This window comes from Dermacentor andersoni, chromosome 6, assembly GCF_023375885.2.
Source record: "Dermacentor andersoni chromosome 6, qqDerAnde1_hic_scaffold, whole genome shotgun sequence".
NCBI classification, from domain to species: Eukaryota; Metazoa; Arthropoda; class Arachnida; order Ixodida; family Ixodidae; genus Dermacentor; species Dermacentor andersoni.
The window spans coordinates 92754566-92777745 of NC_092819.1; the positions used below are offsets into that span (position 1 = coordinate 92754566).

General features: G+C 45.6%; 1 protein-coding gene across 4 annotated transcripts in view; it reads left to right on the forward strand.

Annotated features, from left to right (window-relative positions):
• Positions 1 to 23180, forward strand: part of LOC126522597 (hepatocyte growth factor receptor-like) — a 566006-nt gene that overhangs the window by 139197 nt on the left and 403629 nt on the right. For all 4 annotated transcript variants that reach the window (XR_011895240.1, XM_055066486.2, XM_072288826.1 and 1 more), the window contains one exon: positions 787 to 824. The gene's annotated coding sequence lies outside the window, so the exon portion shown is untranslated. The remainder of the gene's footprint in view (positions 1 to 786; positions 825 to 23180) is intronic.

The window sequence follows — 23180 nt, forward strand, 5'->3', positions numbered from 1 at the left end:
GTTTTTTTCTCGTCCTCTTGGCTACTGATGCCAAGAGCCAGGCAGCAAGCGCAAGACGGCTCACCGCTAAACCCCTTGATAGCATCAATAAAGTTTCTCTCTCTCTCTCTCTCGGCATCATACGTATTGTGTGTCGTAATTACTGAACTTCCTCTCTCCAGGCAATGCAATCAAATATTCTCCCTGATGCCCTCTATATATGGCTTACAAGGCGTCGAGTAATTTTATTCATTTATTTCGTCCCGATATTTAACAATAGTTTATAATGAGCTACACCGGTTCGAGCGCAGATTAAACGACGCGCTAGTTCAATTAGCTAACGCCGAGTGTTGGCTTTGGCATGTCACTTCCCGGCGCTGATTTTTCGACGTTGACAATACAAGCAAGCAACTTGGCGTGGGCCTGATAGTCTGGAGGTGTAGCTACCGTATTTATGCACTTCTGTTAGCATTTAGCGGACTTTGAAATCAGCTGCGGAGCAATAGGGGAATATGGTTTTCCTCCAGATGGACACTGGCAAAGAAGGGAGTTAAGGAAAGAAGCGAGACCATTTGCATCTATGGTAACAATGAATGGGGCGATGCACTCGGGTTAAAGCTGGAACACACTCTCGTCCCCGCCTTGGCATCAGAGTGTTGTTCACATTACGGAAAATTTCCCAGAGTTTGGGAAGGGGGGGGTAGGGGGGAGGCAAGTGGTAGAGAGAAATGCAGTTTTCGGTGATGTAGAACGCGAAATATTTTTGCTGAGGTCTAAAATGTGGTTTTGTCCTGTTTTTTTTTACAGGTGCCGATGCCAATAGTGACGACACAATAACTGTTTTTGTGAGTAGCCAATTGAATCCAACTCAATCTAACATACTAAACCTTCAAGCAGCCGCTGTTTTCTATAGCTCGAAGGGTTTAAAGGAAAAGTTGGCAAGCAGTACGCCTCCGGCTATTCCATCTCACTTGTATGGAAAAAGAGAAAACTGCTTTAGAACTAAAAAAAACAAGAAAAAACTTTGTTGAAGAAGAAAAGGACACTTTAGCACGCGCAACACATGCATAAGGTTGAAAGAAAAAAAAAGAAAGAACACGAAACATTGACAACGAAGGCGAGCCGCTGCATAATATTGTCCCTAGTATTTTGACCACATTTCCGCACTTTTATCGTCCGTTCTAAGTCACTAAGTGACCATAGTTCAAGTGTCGTGTCCAATGTCAGTGGGTGATTCCCCAGAGCTCTAGGTTTGTGGCATAGGCAACAACAGCTGCTTTGTATAGTTACAAGTGTACAATTACACGTATAGATACAAGTGTTTTGTAGAGCTGCAAGGTCTGTTGCAAAGACTGAAATTCGCTTTGGCAAACGCCTAGGAAGAAGTCTTTCTCTGCTCAAGAGCTGACTTGCCCAAATGGAAAACGACAAATAATGCAGGTTGATACGTTTCCGTGTCTGCGGCGCCTGCGGAAAGGACATCACTGTATTTCGAAATCTTAAAAACGTGCTTACGTGGAATGGACGAAATAACAGCACTTTACGAATCGCTTGCTGAATTAAGATAAAAGGCTTGAAAGCGTAGAAGGCTGACAAACGTTTTATGTCTGAGGTTTAGAGAAAAAATTCATCAAGTCATTGTAAATTCTTTTTAAACTTCTCTCCAATGTGCCGCATGCATAGAAAGCATATGGCGGAATCTCTCCTTTTTGTTGGATGATTGCTAGGTGAGTCTACTTTGGTTTCCAATCACGTGAACTTTAAAGTGATTGTTTATAATTGCAGATGCTCCGAAAGGGACTTTTTTATGTAGAGCCAAGTATAAAATTGAATAGACAACCTTTTAGATGTTTTAGAAAGTTGTCGTGAATAAGTTCTTCATAATGGAAATTAATGAAGTTTTTGCAGTGGAACTATAAGGCCACCCCCTCCCCTGAAAAAGAAGAGAGAAAGAAAGGAAAGTAGAAATTATTCGCACATCAAGAGAAAAATGTACAAGGCAACAGGGCGACACTGGCCTTGGGTCGAACGTATGGTTTGCATGCTGAGCTCATGAAACTTTGTAGGCTATTTTCCAGGGTCGTTCAATTACGCGAGCGAAGACACTTCTGTCTCCCCCCACCTCTTAGTACTGCCATAGCTACAATTTAAACTTCCCTCTTCAAGGCCGCGTTTCCACAAAGGAATGTTGCAAAAGGCCATTAGGTGCTCAGGGAACAAAACGGGAAGCACAAATTTTAACGCTAACAAAAACTCTTCTAAACCCTCGCCTACTGCGATTTCAGAAAAAAAAAGAAAACCGTTCTTCCTTCCTTTGTAAATTTATCTTCTACGAAAATCATGCTAATTAATTCCGTCCTTTCGATGTGTTCACTGTGAACATCCATCCATCCATCCATGCATCCGTCCGTCCGTCCGTCCGTCCGTTCGTTCGTTCGTTCGTTCGTTCGTGTGAATGAATGAATGAATGAATGAATGAATGAATTCATTCATTCATTCATTCATTCATTCATTCATTCATTCATTCATTCTTGGTACATGAATTAAAAAAAGATGAGCTGTATAAAGCACCTGTTTTATTGTTTACAGACATCACGCGGTGGCTCTGTGGCTCTGGCATGATGCTGCTGAGCATGACATGATGGGTTCCACTGCAGGCTAAGGCTGTCGCATTCCACTAGAGCGATGCAGCCAGTGGCACGACGTGAGGCCAAAACTCTGTAACACTATTCCTCCTAGTGGTCGCATTTCTCCTGAGGCACTATAACATAGACACGCATAAAGTTGGAAAACATTCTTTAAAATAATCGCGTTGCTTCTACGCTCGCCCCTTCTCGTTCTGACCTTTCCTCATCCACACACGCATTTCCGCCGCGGAAATCTAATTCTTTTCGACTGTGCCACTCGGCTTTCAATTATTATGATGCTCTTTTTCTCATTTACGTTCGTTTTATTTTTATTTTTTCGTTTACTTTCGTTTGCTGCCGTTCAATGTGTGCTTCGAATCATGTGTTGCCACTCCGTCGGTTCCACACTCCCAACAGTGAGCGGGAGCCCGTAGAGCGATGTCAAAGCCTCGCGTCAATAGCCCATAGATGGAGGCCTGGTCGTGACGTCATTGCGAGTCGACCCAGCCCTCGCGTTACCGTCGACCCTGTTTTTTTTTTATCGCCCGTGCATTTCCGCCTCCGAGCCTGTAAGCCCAGTGACGCTCTTTTCGGCGCATCGTTCATCTTCGAAAGGCGGCGCGGAGAAGCAGCCGCCTTCTGAACACCGAGACAAACGGGTCTCGAAGAACGATGGCATTGTGACGACGCCAGATCAAGACCGGTGCCGTACTGCTACTTGCTCCAGTTTTGGTTTCTCATTCTGGGTCTACTGCTTCCTTGTTCATCGTTTGAATTCTGCTGGCCGACTGCCTTTCCTTTTTTGTTTGGCTTTATATTCCACCTTCTGCCCTCGGCATGACCAGGTGGGCGTGAAAAGAGGCTCTGTTCTTCGTGAAAGGTCGCGGGGCTGTAGACGCTCGCTCGCTGTTCCATCGGATGGGGGAGTGTCTTGTTGACGCCTTCCGGCTTTCACGTTCATTCGTGCGTTCTGTTACAAAGAGATAATAATTCCTTACTTTTGAGATTGCTTTTATATAATTTCATTAGAGGTTGACTAAGAGGGCTGGAAGAATTTGGGTACTTGCGTTATCCAACGGTAAAAAAACAAACATTCGCATGGCAGTTAAGGTTCTACGAAGTTATACGCTTGGGCTTCGGAAAAACTGGAAACTATGCCAATTATTTCATAGGAACGCGTCATTAATCCTCCTTGTGTCTCTAATTTTTGCACTTCACACCTCAGTTATTATATATTTAAACGAAAATGCTGCCTACATTACAATAAGTTAAATGGAGATTAAATAAATAATCAACGTATGCTTGAAAAATAAAGGCCACTAACAGCAGGTAATCAAAGACAACGTTTGACAGAATTCTCGACAAAATTCAAAGCGAAATGATAAATGATAATTAGGCTATCACGAACGTCACAGACTTAATGGCTACAGGTGTCATGGTCGCCGTAATGCAGTACTTCGATTTAAACTAGGGCATCTAGGACTGTTAAGTTGCACGAATGTCTCTGGAGACTGGAGTTTTCGTATCCTGCTATCATCGTAATGCCGTCGCTGCCATCAGGAATTGAACTGACTATTTCGTACTCTGCTATGCGCCATAAAGCACTCAGCCACGGGATCGGTTTCTAACGGCATTTAGTTCGGGCAGCTGGTACCCCCGATGGAAAACAAAACTTTCTTTCTTTTTTAGTATAGTTGTTAGTTTTCAGCCTAAATGATTAAGTAACGCTCGTTTCACGACATAATACACATTAATTATCCGTACACCGTTAAGGATGTTGTCGTGTCCCAAGGTTAAAACCCATAGCCTTAAGGTTATAAAGAGCTTTTACTGTACATGGGCGCGAGCTCGAACTACATCTGCGACAAGAGAAGCCGTAATTGAAAACTGTGTAGTAATTCTGTCCATACGGTGCACGTTGAAACATGTTATAGGACAATTTGACCGCGATAGCTCCGAAAGTATGTATTTCTTACAATTTTTTGTGTCGTTTGTTTTCGTGTCACCATGTTTATCTGCTTCAGAAAGCCGCCAGAAAAGAAGTTAATTTGTCCCAATCGACGATTCGATCTGAACCCCCAAGGGCAAGGATGTTAGCCATTCGGGACAAACCAGCGTGATAGCTATCACGCTGGTTTGTCGCGTGATAAATTGATAAATGACAACATAAGTTGTTGTCGCGTGACAATTGTCGCCCTAGGGCGACAATTGGTATACTGCCTGGACGAAGTGCCTATTATGAAGAGTGTGGAGAGCTAACAGGTAGCCCATTTCGCTTCTATGAGCGATCCAAGTGAACTATGATTTAACAAGGTATTTATCGCACATGTTAGTACTGCATTATGAGTTGAGAACCAGCACAAAAAGTAAAAAAAACAAACAAACAACAACAACGAAGGAACAGGGAGAAGTGACTGCGCCTGTCTCTTTGTATTTGTGCGCTGCATGGTTCATCATCGAGCATTCAGTGAAGATCTAAAACAAATATTGTGCCTATCACCACAAGGTGTCAAGAAAAAATGCAGCTACTTGAAGGAAGACCGCGTTCATCGATAAAGACCTTATTATGCGCGTGGCCGGCGAAAACATCACAAGTGCAGACAACGTATGCGTCGATACCATTTCCTGAAGGAACCAGAATCTTGAGTAATTATTAGAGCTGTATAAGTATTTATTATTCTGCTAGTCTTCTATTTTCTCTTAACCCTTGGTTAAACGTGCATGCCTGTGCTTGCTGCACTCGTAGTAACGATTACAAAGAGCCCGCAGTTGCAGGGTTGTATTCGTGTTGATGTTCAATGTATATACGGTAATTGTGCAACTTGTAACGTGCCTATGCTTATATGCCTACATGCGTATATATATGTCACGTGTCTATGCTTCGCTGCTCGCCAACAGCGCTCGCTCGCGCGAGCACGCACGTGAGGCTCCGTGAGACGGGTGCAAAAAAAAAAAAAAACCCCACCCCGGCAAGAACAACAAAAATAAAAATGATCTAGAACAACACATTAGCAGCCGTTTACGACAGTGTGTTTGTTTCTAAGGATTCAAACTTATTTCATTCAATACTGAGCCTATAGAAACAACGGTTGCGCACAATTGCGGTAAAAAAAAAAGAACATCGACTGATATCCATGTGCGAACGAAGCCACCACAGGAAGTCTAGCCTCCACACCGTTGTCTGCTATGTATGGACCGGAGTATAGTTGGCGAGCCATGCTGTATGTACGTTTGCTTTCTTTGTGCTTTTTGGCAGACGGCTCGCGTTTGGTGCAGCAGACATTCGACTTGTAATGCAATCAATATAACTGACAACCACGAAATGACACGCCAGACAGGACGACGGAGTGGAAGACAGACAACGCCACACAGCCAATTATTTTTTTCTTCACAGTAGTCATTATTTCCAGATTTCATACAAATAAATCACTCACTCACTCGCTGTATATGTACTCGGAAACAGTCAAAATCACGAGTGTTTTGCGGAAGCGACGTTTTGTGAACCGATCGCATGAACTCTTCACCAATTGATTTTTTGTTTGCTGCTATTGTTATATTCTTCGTTTTGAGTTCTTTCTTCTTTCTGGTCATGATTCCGGAGTATGTTTTTCTTTTTATCACACGCCTCGCAGCAGGGGTGCAGCAGTCGTCACTAAAGCGCTCTAACTTCTTATACGCATATTTGCGCATAAGCGATGAACGTACAGCGAAATTAGCTTGATGAATGTTCACGTGCGTATATAGTCAGGTCAGGGTAATTGAACAGCAAGGTGGGCCAACAATCATGTCCACTGATATCTACGTAAACAGGTAACAGAGTGCAATAATTCTTGGTAAAACATCTGCATCTTGTGCCCGAATCATGAAAGATGAAACTCTGTTAGCTTACCTTTATTTGGCCCCAACTCAGCGGAGTGTGTGCACTGATTATGATTCCGTGAAAACTGAGCCCGTAGAAGCCGCCAGGGTTCCGCGAGACCTGTAATGCAAAATTTCAAATAAAGGCGTCCCGTCACCATCTTGATGTTACGAAATTGCTCTCCACGAAATTAAAGTTAGCGTCAGGAATATCCTTTTGTTGAGAGGTAAATGACAGAACCCGGTGATGCCTAAGGCCCCCCCCCCCCCCTTTTTTTTTACACTAACCGACTATGCTAGGCAAAAAGAACGTCGCCAATGCTTGGTACCGTTAGGAAACCTTCGTGTCCTTCTTCTGAGCCTCTCGGCGCCGACGCGGTCGTTGAGCGATGATGTAATAGCTATATAGTCCGTCTCTAAATATACGCACACATATAGGTAATCAACGGACGGGGGTCTAAAATTACAGGAAAACGAAGAAAGCTGCGGGTCAAGTGGGCCTTTTATTAACATTTTGGGTACCCACATATCGTTCTGCATGCACGAATAATATTTAATACTAAAGTACAAGACCAAAACAACAACAACAAGAAAACAAAAAACAAAACAAAAAAATACAAGAACGAGCACGTGACGGCGAGTTTAATGAACTCTGGAGCCGGTTGACAGCGGACGAGAGGCGGATGGGAAAAGCAGCGGGGCTTATTGTGAGTCTCTTTGATTTCCTTTTATCACGACGTGTCAGCTGCTGCACTTAGTGACATGGTCTTCTTATTTATTCAACTCCCGGGCCACACACGACTATGGCTGCTCAGATGCTCGAGTCTAGGTTACACCACTCTTTTAAAGCGAATCTTTTCTTTGCGTACGATCATGGGCTTGGTTTGGCTGCTGTGTGCTGCTGGGTCGGACCGGCATCTCGGCGGATATATCTGTGGATATATGCGCGAACGCTATGTTTGCAGCAAGGTAGACGCTTGGGCGATTTCGTAAGGTTGCATGGCGAACCAGGGAGCGCAATAGACGCATAGGAAGCCGAAAAAAGGATAACACAACAGGAGTTATATTTGTGCCGAATTAAAGTACCAGAAAACGGGCTCATACAACCCCTGTATGCTGATCGACAAAGTTCATTCTAAAATGCATTATGGTAACGGTAATGCAAACGGTACTGCATTATAAAAGATTAATGATGCATTACCACGTATTTATCTATGAGCCCTGAGATTACTACAGACCTTCTTAGTTGTTCGCAATGCTCCCATGTGAATTTTAATGAAGGATGCTTTATAATGTGCAGCGTAATGAGAGACACTTTCTATCGTTGCGAACAACAGGATGTTCAAATTGTTGAATAATAATACTGCGGAAGCTTTACATTGCAAAGTATTCGAAAAAACATTAAATCATATGATTCGATTTGCTTCGCTTCTGACACTATTCAGCTCGTATTTGATTCGGTCTCAAGAACACCCCTATCAAATTTGCAAACTTGATGCCATGAGGTAGTACGCTACACTTCACTGGCCAGCTGCGTGCTCCTCTGATAGCTGCGTGCTCCTTTGATCACGTCTTACGTGTAACCTGCATTTAATATGGTGGTCCACGTCCGCCACCTTGATTCTAAGCGACACTGACTTACACTGTCTTGCCTAATGTGTTACAGAAATGCCCACTAAAGTTACCGGAGTCGCGGCGCCGCGGTAGCATAATAAAGCACCGCACGCGAAATGCGAAGATGTGGGTTCGCTCTCCACCTTCGGTATATCTTTTCGTGCACTCTCGTTTTCTTTTACCTTAATATTTCCACATTCCGGTTAAACATATCAATTACCTTCCCCCTGCAACTTTCTCTGGCTTGATTGTTGGTTTCATCGTATGATTGCGACTGACAGAAATCGAGTTGCTTGATTTGCCCTACTCTTCTTCAATTTTCTATTCGGGCACACACCCAGCCGTCCAAGTTGGCTACTCGGCAAGAAAGCAGCCAGCACATACCCGTTTACCCCAATATATATATGTTTACAAACATTTCCGGTAAGGAAACGACGGCGAACGCTAAAACCCGTAGGAAGAAAAAAAGCTTCGCTTTAATAAAAACAAAACAAAAACAAAACTAGGAAGTTCTTGCGGACCGCCTGCATCAGAATGCGGCCACTTGGTCCGTTACTCGAACTCATAACCTTGTGCTCAGAAGCATAACATAACAGCAGCCGGCGTGCTGTGCGACTCGGACGCTGCTGTTTTTCCGAATGGCTGCCGTCTCGCACACTACACTGCGGGGAACGCGAGACTGTGGACTACCTGAAATTTGAAAGAGGATACTCAAGAACCAAAAGAGACAAAATGGCAGCAAATTTCGTGGCAAAATAGCATTCAAAATGAGCCTTTACGGAACCACGGTTCAAAATGGATCGTTTCCAAGGAAGTCTGAACGGCATATGCACGTAGTGCTGTTGGGCTTCAGCTTTGCAGTCGAAGTTCGTTCATCTCTCTCTCTCTTTCTCTCTCTTTCTCTCTCTCTCTCTTTCTCTCTGTATGTCATTTCCACGACCACGAAAATTGCCTCGCGAGACCTGAGCCCGTCATGAGCCTCTGCGAAACGCCTGCTACTCCCGTTTTCGTCCATCACTCCACGTCTTCCTTCATGTTCATCGTGAAGCCATTCCTCGGTCGTGTGGGCGGCTGTTGCTTCTCCGTTATTGCGAAATTGAGAGACGTGGTCTGCGGCAAAATGAGGCGAAACGACCTCACGCCGACCCGTGGGAGGTATTTCTTTTGGTCGCCTCCGCGTTTTCTTTTCCACCATTTGTTTTTCTCCTATTTCTCTTTCCTTTTCGTCTTTCTTCTTATTTTTTGTACTGGCGTTGTTCGTGTGGATCACCGTGAACCGAAACGCTTTTAGGCGGTCCGTTGCTTCTGGTACCCGAAGAAAATGGAAGAACCTGGACCCAACTCTGCTGCTGCCTCTTACTGCACGCGCTGAACAGCGCGTGGCTTGTCGAGCCTGTTAAACGAAGGAACAAGATACCCAGCGAAAAAAAAAAATTTAGTCAGAGTCTTGATATTTCGCTTCTATGTTTTTCTTTTTCATTTATTCTTCCGGATTCACTTTGTAAGTTCGACATTTTGAGAATTCTGCAATTGGATTGAACCCTTATATTTTTATATGCATCTTTCTCTGCCCCTACGAATGATGCCGAGAAGCTCGTGAGTCTATGGCGATTTTTTTTAAAGTCTTCTCTTTTCTCTCTAGTTAATCATGCTAACTTCACCGCTCAGTAGCACGCGAGTCTCTTAGATCATTTGTGCCCTTGTCACGTAGCGAGAGGTTGCACGCCTGAAGACGTCTTACGGTGCAGTCGGTAGTGGAAAAGACAAAGCGTGCTTTCTTTTGTACTCGCGATGGTTCATAAATAAAAAGGAAAGAAAGTGTACATTTTGTGTTTCAAACCTTGGTCAACCTTAGTGTTCGATTATACCTTCCCGTACGTAGTATGCAAGGCACATCGGCGATTTTATCCGTTTACGCCACTTAATATGTTCTTCCAGCCTATTCAAATGAAAAAGACTCGTCCTAATGTACGCTCTGAATACAGCCCGCCAAGCACTCTGAAGCGTTGAGCTGCCACACGAGTACTTAGCCAGTGTATTAGCGTCACCTCTGCGTCCCGCCGGGCAACGAAGGCACTCTTAAGCTTTCTGAGAGACCCTGTTCTGAACGAAATGCTATAAATTAGTTTGTATATGATGAATTGAATTCTTGGGTTTTACGTGATAAAACCACAATTTGATTATGACTCACGCCGCAGTGGGGGACTCCAGATTAATTTTGACACCCACTTGGTCTCTAACGTGTCCCCAATGCAGGGAACACGTGCGTTGTTGCGCCCCCATCGAAATGCCGCGGCCGGGATCTGACCTCGCGACCTCGTGCTTAGCAGCGCAACACCATAGCCGTTAAGCCACCGCGGGCGGGTAGTCTGTATATGCTACATGTAGTGGGTTTTGTGTATGTTACGTTTCTGTGATATGCAATGTGCGTATCATTAATTTTTTTATCATTACTATTTTGAGTAACATTTAGTGCATAACCAAAGTATTAAATTGTAATATAAATGGAATAAGTGACTCTGGTAACACACTAGCGGTCGCGGTGGCGGAATAGTTCTGAACCCAGGTCCACCCGCAGCCCAGGCCACCCTTGCTGAATGCAAGGGCGGCCTTGCACGTACGTAGCATAGAGCTTGTGATTGTGGACGCGATGCATGCTGCAACGCGCTGCTCCTCATGGTCAGCTATTCGCACTGACTTTGACATTGGATTAGAAAGACATGAAGCAGTAACGTCGGCGCGCTAAGAGGAGATATAGACGCACGAAGTTGATTCTAGACCTTGGGGAGGCCAGGCGCATGCAAAAGAAAGTACGTCGTCGCATGGACAAATTAGACAACCAACGATGACAATCACTTTGTAACTCGTTGGACCTACGTAACGCTCTCTCTCGCGCAATGCGAACTCTCCAAGGCCTTCGCTCTCCTCCTCAGCAACGCCACTACTTTCAGGCACTGGCTCTCCACCAAAGCTGTCCAGAAGTGGGTGCTGGGAAAGAGTTTTGTGAGGCAATTGCAGGTGACAGAGAGCTACTTAAGGATATTGAATTCTACGAAGTTCCGTTCATGAAAGTTTAGGCAATGGACGAGCCTTTCTCCATGGAAGAACTGGAGGCTGCTCTACCTGCTTGCAAGCGTTCCTCTTCGCCCGGACCCGACAACATCACGTACGCTGCTGTCCGCCACCTTGACCATGAAGCGCAAGAGATCCTGCTGCGTCATCTCAACTTCTCATGGAGTGGCGGAGTTGTTCCTTCTGAGTGGAAGTGTAGCCGTGTTGTCCAAATCTTAAAGCATGGAAAGTGTCCCCTTGAAATGACATCATATCGACCTATATTGCTCTCGCCAGCAGTATTGGCAAGTTGGTGGAAAGGATGATCCTCACGCGCCTCGAGTGGTTTCTTGAACATTACAATGTGTATCTAGACGCGATGGCAGATTTTCGATGTGGCCGTTCGTCAGTCGACAACGTCCTTGATCTTGTGTCTTCGATTCAGCAACAGAAATCATCCAAACGTTTCTTTGTAGCGTTATATTTAGATGTGAGGGGCGCTTACGATAATGTTTCTCACGAAGCCATTCTTGACGCGCTCGTGGCTGCTGCAGTCGGAGGCCGCACTTTTCGATGGATTCGGAGCTACCTGACTGAAAGGAGCTTCTTTGTAGTTACCGAGGATGTCAAACTTCCAACCACTACGCCAGATATGCAGTTCCACATGGTGGCGTTTTGTGCCCGGTTTTGTTCAACCTGGCTTTGATTGGGCTGGCGGAATTCCTGCCTCAATCGGTCAGTCTGTCAATTTACGCAGATGACATCTGGATTTGGGCGTCAGGAGCAACTCGGCCGCAGGGTCGCGCAAGGTTGTAAAAGGATGCAACGATGACGTGTACTTATCTTCAGAGACAAGACCTCAGAATTTCAACAGAAAAGTGCGCATTAGTCACCTTCACGCGAAAATCGATGACTGGATACCTGGGGTCTATTAATGACCAGTATATATTGTACAAGAGAACCCATCGATTTTTAAGGATGACTGTCGACTGCGACCTCTCCTGGAGCCCCCATATATCCTACCTAAGAAAAAGACTTCTCTCAATCCGTCATCTTTTCAAACCCATAGCTGGAAAAGCATGGGGACCGTCAATGCGTTCTATGCTTCAACTGTACAAAGCACTCTTCGTGGGTTTTTTGCATAACAGCACTCCGGTGCTGAAAAACAAGCACCCGGAGTACAAACCTCAGAGGGCTTGAGATGCGATGCACACCGCGATGCGCTTCAACAGCCGCAACGATTGCCATCGCCAGGGAACATACCATCAGTACATATTTCGTCACAGACATCCTTAGAAATCATCTTCGTCACCTTTCCCGATTCCAGTCTGAAGGTCTCCTTCTCTTTCGGACAGTAGACCAGATGCAACTTTTTCGGGCAGCGTAGCCTCGTACCGATCCTCTCCCCCGTCCGATTTCACGCCTGCAACAAGATCACCTAGTCCTTTGTGGTGTCTCCAGGAGCCACGAAGTGCGGCTTCCCATTCCAGGAGTTGGAAAGCAGTCCGACCTGCCAAGATGTCCCCTGAATCAAGCCGCTCTACAATCTACTGCATGATTCATACTCCGTCGAGTTCACGTTTATAGAGATGGCTCTTCGACTCTAACCAGCTTTACTGTTGCGGTAGTCAATCCGTCGATGTCAATCTACAAGAAGTTCAAGATCAGCCACGTCACGACATCGACAGGATCCGAACTTTCCGTCCTCCGTAGCGCAGTGATATATGTGCAGCAACAGCCACCAAATCACTGGGCTATATCTGTGATTCAAAGCCAGCCCTGCAATCGCGCTTATCATCTCTGTGCCGCAGCCCACATGGACAATTGGTTGTAAAGATACGATTACACTACCATCAAGCGGTGGACGGAGGCCACGACGTATTTCAGTGGCTACCCGGGCACTGCAACATTGCTGGCAATGAAAGTGTTCACAAAGCTGCCTGTGAGGCACATGTTGTGTGTGAAAGCACCTCGATACCATAGTGGAGGACGGATGCAGCGCGGCACCTCAGCGGTCTTGCCCATATTAGTATTGTAAGAAAATGGAACACGCCGGAGTTCACCAACCGGCGCCTATATGCCATGGACCCACATATGACATTGCATCCTTTACCTAGTTGTAACCGACGGGAAGAAACGTTACTGTGGCGCTTGCGAGTAAGTGTTTCTTTCACAAACGTCTACTCATTCCTGATTAGAATGACGGACAGTCCCAATTATAGCAGATGTGGTGTCGAAGAAATGACCAATCATATCCTGTGAGACTGCCCTACATACGGAGACGAGAGGAGCGCCTTTCGTACAGGTTGGGAGTACTTAGACGACCGTCCTCTCACAGAGGACAAGTTCTTGGGTGCGTGGCCTCGTGCGTCTGCTATGTGCAAGGCCACAAAGGCGCTGGTGCGTTTCTTGAAATGCACTAGCCTGTATGACCGCCTGTGACTGATTAAGTGGTACGTGCTTGTGTGCGTAACAGTGGAGACTGTGACCTTCTTTCTTCCTTCTCCTCTTTCAATCCCCTTTCCCGCTTCCCCAGTGCAGCGTAGCCTACCGGGATCAGCGTGGTTAACATCCCTGCCTTTCCATTATGACTCTCTCTCTCTCTCTCTCTGGGTGTTCGGTTGGCGTGGTTATGAACGGCTACTCATATCTTTCTGTTTCAAGAAAGTTTACATGCGCCTATTATAAGCCGGCGCCCTTAGGCGCTTTTGCTAATTCTGACTATGTACTCTTATTTCGCGCACACCGAAAAAATGTGCGAAGCAAGAATACCAATCCCCAAGTGCAAGCAGAGCGTTTGCATGCCTGATGAGTGAAGGCACTTACCAGGGAACAAAAAATAAAGAAAAAATAATAAATGAATGTACCGCATAACAAAAGTAGACGGGATTAAACTTGCACGAGCGGTAGCAGGATGAAAAACGGTATTTGTATTTTTGTGCCGTATACCCCTGGTAATTTCATCTTTATTTTATAGGTACAGAAAGTGGAGCATGCGTTGCTATAGAAAGTACATTTGTGCTATCCGCATAAACTGAAACGCAAAACAAAAGAAAAGAAAAGTCACGACACCTACCCTACGTTTTGTTGAGAACACACTAATAATCTCTTGTGGAGCAAGCGCTGCTAAGTTGCTGCATATCTAAAGCGCGCCTTCTGCCTGAGCTTCGCAGCAGTGCAACGCACCGTGGCGAACGGGGAGATGATTAGATACGTTGCAGCTGAACAATTTACTTGTTGGCGTTTTAAATTTTGGTTTGAACTTTCCATTACTGCCATTTTGAGGAATAAGTATAACGTACAACGTGGTTACCAACAGAGAGCCCACGTCATTGTGACCATATACCTCCAGCCAATTCACTTGCATATTGAGCCTGGCGCGGTATTATCGCGTTCTTTGTACAGCTGCCCGCTTATGCAGACGCGGGCAAAGCGTGGAACGAGATAGAAAGCGACACCTGCCACCTGAAATAAAAAAAAGAATAACCGAAAAAATTCACTTGGTAGGCATTCAGATCGGTTGGAGAACTCCTCGAATACAAAGCTTAGCCCTCCCCCTCCCCCCCCCCCCCACTCCCGTCTGAAGAGAGCGAGTGAGAGGAAAGAGGGGGTGTGTAAAGCTGCCACCGTCACTGAGGTCATAGGAAGCACAGGAGGTAGACGTGACTGGTATTCCCTTAGTTTTCTTTTCATCTCCTTATGATTTCACTTTTTCGTGCCACACACTATATTCCAGCACTGTTCTACGCGTTGGCTCCTTTATCGATATTTATTCCATTGGCTTATTTAGGTCGGAAAAGCAATAAATATCTCGCCGCTAGCACATCCGAGAGACGCACGCTTCAGTCCGAAGAATGTGAATATGGCGGGGAAGTTTTTGATCTCTCGAGAACAGAGCAGGGCTACTTTTTTTTTATTTTGTACAGGAGCACATGCTTCTTTTGGACGTATTGCTGTCTCCTCTCCATCTCGTGCTCTTTCTCTTTTCGAATGTTTATTTTGCTTTCAGTTAGAACAAGTGCTTTATCGGCGCGCCAAAGACGCAACAGCCTGAAGTGAATTTTCCTCACAGAGGATAAAAAGAAAAGTTAAAAGAACAATACTTTTTCTTGAATCAGTAATAGTGCGCATGTGTAATTGTGAGTTTCGTTTCCCTCATTTAAAGGAGCACTGACAAGTAAGTTTTGGGCGGCCGAAGATGAATGGAACGCAAAGAAAGTGAAACACATATGAACTGTAAGGCGATATTAATACGCGAGAAGGCGCTCGTCTGGTGTCACTTGCTCTACAAAAGGCTGGAAGATGTCGGCAACGTAACGGGCTGAGTTCGGTGTGTATACTTGTGTAATTTAGTCTTACAGTTCATGCGTTGTTCACTTGCTTTGCGTTAGATTTACCATGGGCCAGGGCGTAGAAACACAACCATGTGCTTCTCGCGTGCAAAAAAATGACACTTGGCAAGTGCGACGGTTACGAAATACTTTTATATTTTGATGGTCCGAATTACCAGTCTGGGCGTAATCAGCATTACCGTACGGTCATGAGGCAGAGCCAACTTTGTTGATGCCGTGACAAAGTAAGGTTGGGTGTGCCGACGATGCTCGTAAGCAAAATAAATAATTCAGTGGCGATATTGCAGTAAGCGCCAGAGAATGCGTGAGCATTACGTCGCAGTGCTTTGAAGTCCCGGAGCCATGATTTAAACCACGTTCGCACATACATACATACATACATACATACATACATACATACATACATACATACATACATACATACATACATACATACATACATACATACATACATACATACACACACGTTCTTCTAAGCTCTGCCATTTCCTGTCTACGCCTACCACGTGACCAGCTTCTCACATAACGCACACACACTTTTTTACACATTGACCCTCCTAATGCTGAAGTCCTAAAAAGTGAAAAAGAAAAGCAGGAAGGTGCTGTGGGCGTTCCTTCAGGCATGCGCTCACGCGTGGCCACCGCAGCGAACGCAGTGAGCCAGCGTATCACGATGTTATGACGCATCCACCTGCTCGGTACAATAGACGAAACTGATTTGAAGAAAGAAATGTTATAGTACGTCATTTGCAGGCAAGGAAAGCTTCGTCTTGAAACTATCCTCTGCGCGTCCTAACCTGCTTTTCCGGTAGGACTGCTCGTATGAAGACTACTCGTAGACTCGTATGACTACTCGTAGGACTGCCCGCGACGAGAACAGTTGTGAAAACCACGTACGTTGCAGACCTGTTGGCTGTTCTTCGGTAGCCTCGGTCCCACTCCACCAAGGTGCGCATGCGCCGTCAAGTGTGCGCTGCACGCACACTTGACGCAGGAACGCTAGAATGGGCAGGAACGTTACGCAGGAACGCTAGAATGGGCAGATCTCATCGCCGTCCTAAATGCAAACATTCTTCATTTTCCTAGCCTTTCTCTGCTGTGCTGCCAAACACTTTCCCCGTCTGAAGCAATAAGCTCGAGGCACGTCACCCAAGAAGAGCACTTCAGCTTCCAATAGTGTTTCACGCTCTGCGCAGGAGTGGAGGGCGAGGAGGTCGAAAGAAGAGGCGCACAAAGCACGTAAAGCGCACACACAATCGAGGGCCACTTCTCAAAGTCTGTAATGTACAGGCCCGTAAACCAGATGGTAAGAGAGTGTTGCAGGCCAGAGGGCCGCTGCTAACGTAGACTAGGTGTGGTCCATACTTGATGTGTCCACGCGTATTCCGCCCTAGTAACTGTCATGATAATGTCGTCATAGAAACTGTAATCAAAATACATTAAGAAAGAATGGCGTGGCACGGATTCCCTTCTGTGGCCGTTTGTATATTTTTTAAAATGTCAGTGGTAGTATTGCTCCTTTTCTACAGAGCAGCACTTACACAGATCCAACTCCGTTTAAACTGCTTATTATTTTTTTCGTCTCACTTGCTTCTTAAGCTACGCAAGCGATGCAAGCGGATCCTGTCTGTGCGCGGCGCCCAGTCTAAGTCAGCGTTTCCTCCCACAACAGAGGCGGCCGTTGGCGCAGAGGTTACTGCCTCCTCGCGGCTGTTTTTATCCGCGGTTCCTTCTGGGTTCTCGCACGCAAGCTGAACCCATGGACACAAATGAAGCCAGCACAATGCAGTGCAGGCACGCTATTGTGTGTATAAATAAGCGCGGTGCAAATGGGGAGAGACCCACGATAAGAGCACCCGAGTTGGAAGCGCCGAGTTTCCCAAGGGAGCGATGCGAACGCGACAGCGCTTTGAGGCAAGTCTGCTGCTGAGTCAAAGCCGCTATCGTGGTATTTGGTGTGCCAATGCTTGCTGAGAAATGTTGTCGCGCTTACTACTGCATCCCGCGATACTGATGTAAAGATACGGATGCGGGAGTACAGTGAGGTGCGCGCCGTGTTAACACCCCCACATTTGGCGGTGCTTCATTGATCAGCTTCTGGGATGACATTTCGTTCTTTGAGAATGTATCGTATTTGTCGTTTTGTAATGTGTCTTCTTGCGTTTGTGATGTTGCGTGACCTGTGATAGATATTCGTGGTACTCACGTGAAAAAGAGTAGCCAACACTATCAAGGGTGCCAACACCTTTTCATTTGTTTGTGTGAATTAAAACAAATAAAATGACGAAGGTAAAGCTACTGTTTGGCGGCAAAAAACACTGGTCGCTGTTTTAGGATAAACTCTAGAGATGTCCGTGGCCTTTCTTTATTATGCTTTTTGGCTTTTTTGTCCTTTTGTCCTAATACATTCATAGGATCATCGCGTGAAATTCGTCGCACTGCGTGAGTGTCGACATGAAAGCAAAGCACGTGATGTTTCACAAACCTCGTCACCCGTCACGGTGGCTATAACGTTGCGCTGAGCAAAGCCTCGCGTGCCGACATTTGGTGTCCCGTTAAAGAACTGCACACTTACAAACTCTGTGTTGCTTATGGTCGTCGAACTCCACCAGTCACTATGCTCTTAGACCACGTATTTCGAAGAATATTTACTTACGCCTATTCAGTATGTCAATACAGCACCTTATTTAGGTGCGCACTTCTGAATTTGCGGTTCTGCATTTTCCGAGGCGTATAGTACGCTGTAACATACTGCATTTTCATTTTGGTAACACGTAGCAGAGGCGCTAGACAACCGAGGAGGAAGCATTGGGCTAATCATAATCCTCGTTAAGAGCGCACGGGTGCGTTCTCAGCAGCTCTCATTTAATTAAATGTGCTCAATTCTTGAGTTCAGGGTCATCAGCTCTACGTCAACATTGAGACTGTTTCCCGCCTCAGAAAGAAGGGTAATAAAGGATGAAGCTTCCAAGATCAATGACAACAACAACAAAAAAATGTCGCAGTTTCGCCCGCAAGTTGAAGCATCGAGCGCGATAGCAAATTAGTGCACAGCTATAGGAAGTAAGGGTAGTAGTATTACCGGCCGTATAAACTTGGAAACATTCGCTTACTAACTGAATTAACTAGCATATGGTGTCAGCCCACACGAGCCAACATGAACACAACACACTCGATGAGCGAGGACGCTCGTTGTCAGAACGCTGGTGTGGGCAAGGCGGCAGCAGCAACGAGCAAAGTGACCTTCGTGCGGTCTACCGCTTCAACGCAAAAGCGGCGAGCACACAGCGCGCACAAAAGTATGAGCCACGTGCAGATAATTTTCAAGATACGGCGCGCGCGACCACGCGCGGCCGTACAAAATACACATTGTTGGTGGAGGGGAAACCGCCCTCCCTGCCTCCTGCACTGCCTCCCTGCTTGCCTCCACATATGGCGCGTCAGACTGAGCCGCGATCATCAGTTCCCCTTGCGCCCGGTTGCGAAATGCGCAGTTGCTGCCGGAGCAGATCCTTCCGCCACGACCTTTCTCGCAACGAAAAACGGTGCGTTTGCTCTCTCTCCGCTTTCTTCGTTCGCGCGCGCCAGATTGCGCCGCGACCTTAGGCTTCCCTCGCGTGCTTTCACTCGCACGTACAGCATACGACGCACGGCGACGATGTTATGGCCCTTGGGCTTTATGTAGAACATCACGGCGCCGGCGACAGCAAAATGCGCTTGGAGTGTCCATATATTTTCTATCGTAGTAATATGGCATGAGTGCCTTATTGTAGTTGATCTCACTGCAGTTGCAGGTGCAGTACAGGCTTTGTTGCAGTTGGCTTAGTTGATTAAGGCCGAATGAAGATGCATTTATTTTTTATTTTTACTGCAGTCTCTGAGTGCTCCTCTGTGGCCGAGAGCATGATAGCTTACGGACATCAAAAGAAAACGACTAAAATTAGAATTGAAGACAACCTGTTGGTGCACCTATGGTGATAACCTCACAGAAACTCATATTCGTACAGGAAAGGGTGTGTTGAAACAAGATCTATAGAAAAAGAAAGTGAATTTGGTTTTATAATAACTTCAGCGTTAGTCCTTGATTCTCAGTTCAGAGTATAAAGAAATGAAATGTGTTTCTGCGGCAGTAAACTGGCAGTGACAGTGGTGGTTTTTGTTTTGTGGCAGTAAAGTAGCGTGTACCTTTCGCTATCAACATGGTAAGACGAATTACAGGCACTTTAATTCTGATTCCACTGGCTGTAATCAACTCATCACATCAACTTATAGGCTTGGAGCTCTAAAGTAAGAAAAGCTTTAGTAATTTTTCACAGGCTGCAATTTGCTGTGAATTTAATTCAGTCGAAAGGCCGATGGGCCTGGTCTGAAGTTGCCCCAATGTTTTATTCCTGAACGTGGAGAACTTTCGCTTTGCGAAGCTTGATTCGTGAAGAATAAAACTGGACAAGTATTCACAAAACTCTCTTAAGCTAGAATTGTTCTTATGAGCGAATTGCAGCCATTTGTTATGCTGGACAATATTACTGTTAGCAAAAATGATCAGCCAATGGCAAAGGGCACTTATGAAAGAAAATCCTTGAGGATTTGACCCTTGATCCTCTAGGTAATATTCTGCTACAACTACATCGCTTTGAACATCTTCATCGTTGGAATTTCCTTCTGAAGTCAATTGTGTAATTTGAATGGCGATATTTTTTTTATTCTGTGCTTAACAATATTAACTCTGGCTTGCTCACCGGAAGCTGCATACCCGACGGCTGGCTCACCGACGTCTTTCGGTGTGGCGGGCGACATGCAGAAGAGCTGCAAAGCGCTGCAGCGGCCGATTTGCATTCGGCGAGAGCACTGGTCACGTCGCCATCCAAACTTGGAACCAAGATGTTTGGAGCAACTTGCGGCAGAAACACTTTGGGCACGCAATTCCGCCTGGCTGCACACAGGGTAAAGGGCTTGGCATAAAGAGCTGCTGAGGATAAAGCAAGAGTTTTGGCCGGGCGATTTGGCCCATACTCGAAGCGACACAGTTTTCTGTGTTCCCTCTGCATTTTTCTGTCACGTCTTTGCTCACTCTGATAGGATGCAAACGTTCCGCGCTAACTGCGAGAGAACAACTAACAAGAAGAGCAGTGAGAAAAACGGATACACAAGACCAGCTCAACATCGTCCTGTTAGTAGGTTTTGTTCCTTGTGTTTTTCCTTTTTTTTCGCTGGTTTTCATCTTAGTTCACCATGTACCACCTCGCTCAGCACTTATCCTTAACGGCGAAAGAAGACCACTTCTGTCATCACGTCACAAGAAGCGCAGGGCATCGTCGGGGCGCAACTGGCCTTAGACAACGGCACGGCAGACGTGCTGAGCCAGCTCGCAGGTGCCTTTAGTCTGAACATATTTTGCTAGCGTCAGAATGCTGTTCGGGCATACACCAAGAAACGCGCAATGACAGACGTCTGTCTTTGGGCTCTTATTTTTCTGCGTAGACGTCTGCTTAAATATGTTCAGTACTGCGAAAGGAACAAAGGCAGATGGCTGCTTCAGCCCTCAGCGTGTTCTTTAAAGTTAAGCCCTGCTGGCATCCCTTTGGTACCACAATGGCACCCTCTTTGCTTTTGAGTTCATGAAGAAGTGAAGATGACTGAAATTGTTTGAAACTGCTGGTCAGCGGTGCCTCTTTTGTTTATTTCTCCGTGTATCGCGCTCCATTTTCCTTTCGGCCGTCCACAAGCGCTTGAAGTTTTTCAAAGGAAGAAAGGGAGAAAAAAAATACGCTTTAATGAATCCTGGATTGTTTGCATGGCGGCATGTGTAGATGATAAGAAAAAAAAAAATGAAACGACATGCACCGTGCACACAAGTTACACACGCCCCAACACAACAGGTAACTAGCAAACTAAAGTACACCTCATTGACACAAGTGTATTGAACACTTGTAACTTATGCGTTTCATGGTTAGGAGCAAGAGCCCCTGTCAGGCCATATGGTCTTTAGCTCTTGCTTCCTCTTTCTGTATCGAAGAAAGAAATAAATTTCAAACTTCAAACAGCACGCCAGAGTGCTCGCGCAGAAGCTGCGATGTTCGCGAGCACAAGAAGCGCTTTTCGTTATGTTCTTCTGGAGTTAATTTACTCGCTGCTATAATATGCCATGATTACAGTTTGAAGTCATATAGAGCTTAAAATAAAATGTATTTCAGCTAATAATTCGCACTTCTCTGCACATCCTTGTGGCTTCCTGTTCTTTTTTTTTTTTGCTATGCTACATTTGTAGCGAACGCGTGATCACAAGCTAGTAGCGTGCCAATTATTAAACCTGAAGTGAAGGGCGTGGCAATTCTCCTTCTCATGCTGGGTCAGTGAGAAGGCAATTGAGATACACAAGTCGCCAGCGCATGTGAGTCACTCTGACACACAGACATCAGTGAGCCCCCACTGTTTCTTTAGAAACAACTTTATTCCTTTAGAAACGCCACACCGACAATGTCATGTAAACTTCACATCTCTAAATTCTCGGCTAACACTTTGTTAAATAAATAAGGCGTGCTAGTGGTACACAAAAGCCGGTATATTGCCTACGCTTCACGAAGGTAAAACAACGCAGGCGAGTGATGAGACATTGCCCACAATTCGACGACGCGTAATGCCCTTCAGGCTCTGAAGATGACCGCCCGTCAGAAAGAAACCGACAAGGTTGGCGTGTTCCACACTGTGACAATAAAGATGCAAATGAGTCAGGGGGATGTACATCGGATGACGGCACTAAATTTTGGTTTTATTGAACCTTTCTACGAACTGGTTGCCTCCATGTTCGCGTGTCTGCGAGAGATTGTGCACCGTGGTCAAGGAAAAATAGTTTAAAAATTTGCACTTTCTATAGCTGCACTTGAAGGCTGCTATGAATGTGACAATAGAAGCCTTGAAGTGCATCTACGTAAAATTTTTTTCTTGTCTGTGTCGAATTACAACGATAAATATTTAACGAAACAATGAAGCACACCGTGGTAGTCCAGAGGCTATCAAGTTGCACGATTGAACTCGTGGTTGCGGGTTCAACCCCGACCCCAACGGCCGCGTTTCGGTGAGGGCGAAATCCAAAAAGGAAAGAAGAAAAAAACGCTCGTTTACTTAGATTTAAGTGCACGTTAAAGAATCCCAGGTGGTCAAAATTAGTGTGCAGTTCCCTCGCTAGTGTGTGCCTCATAATTAGATCATTGTTTCGGCATGTAAAATCGCAGAATCTTCTTTATAATTGCTACGAAACGCTGCCTCTTAAAGTACCAGCCCTGGGAGAGAGTCAGCGTATGACGTGGAAAATTGTCCGAAACTGCTTTCATGGTTCAGAACGATGTAAAAAAATGTCAAGCAAGACTAAACAGCGAGAAACTACGCACAATCACAGGATTATAGTCCTTTAGTTATGCGTGTCTTTCATCCTCAATGTCCTTGCACTACGATTCGAATAAAAACTATAGCGTCATTCACTGAAATAAAGGTGCTATTTCAAGATGCCTTGGCAGTGTGTTCTCCACTTTGGCGCAGTACCATGTTGTGAACACCAAATTTGAATTGCGTTGCGGAACCCCTCTGTCGCTACGTGCTGCACCACACTACAACTAAGCTGGTTGAATACCTTCGACGGCTCACAGCTTAAAGCGAGTGCAAATGCGAGCAGTAACCACTACGCTTCTCTTGCAGAGTGCAC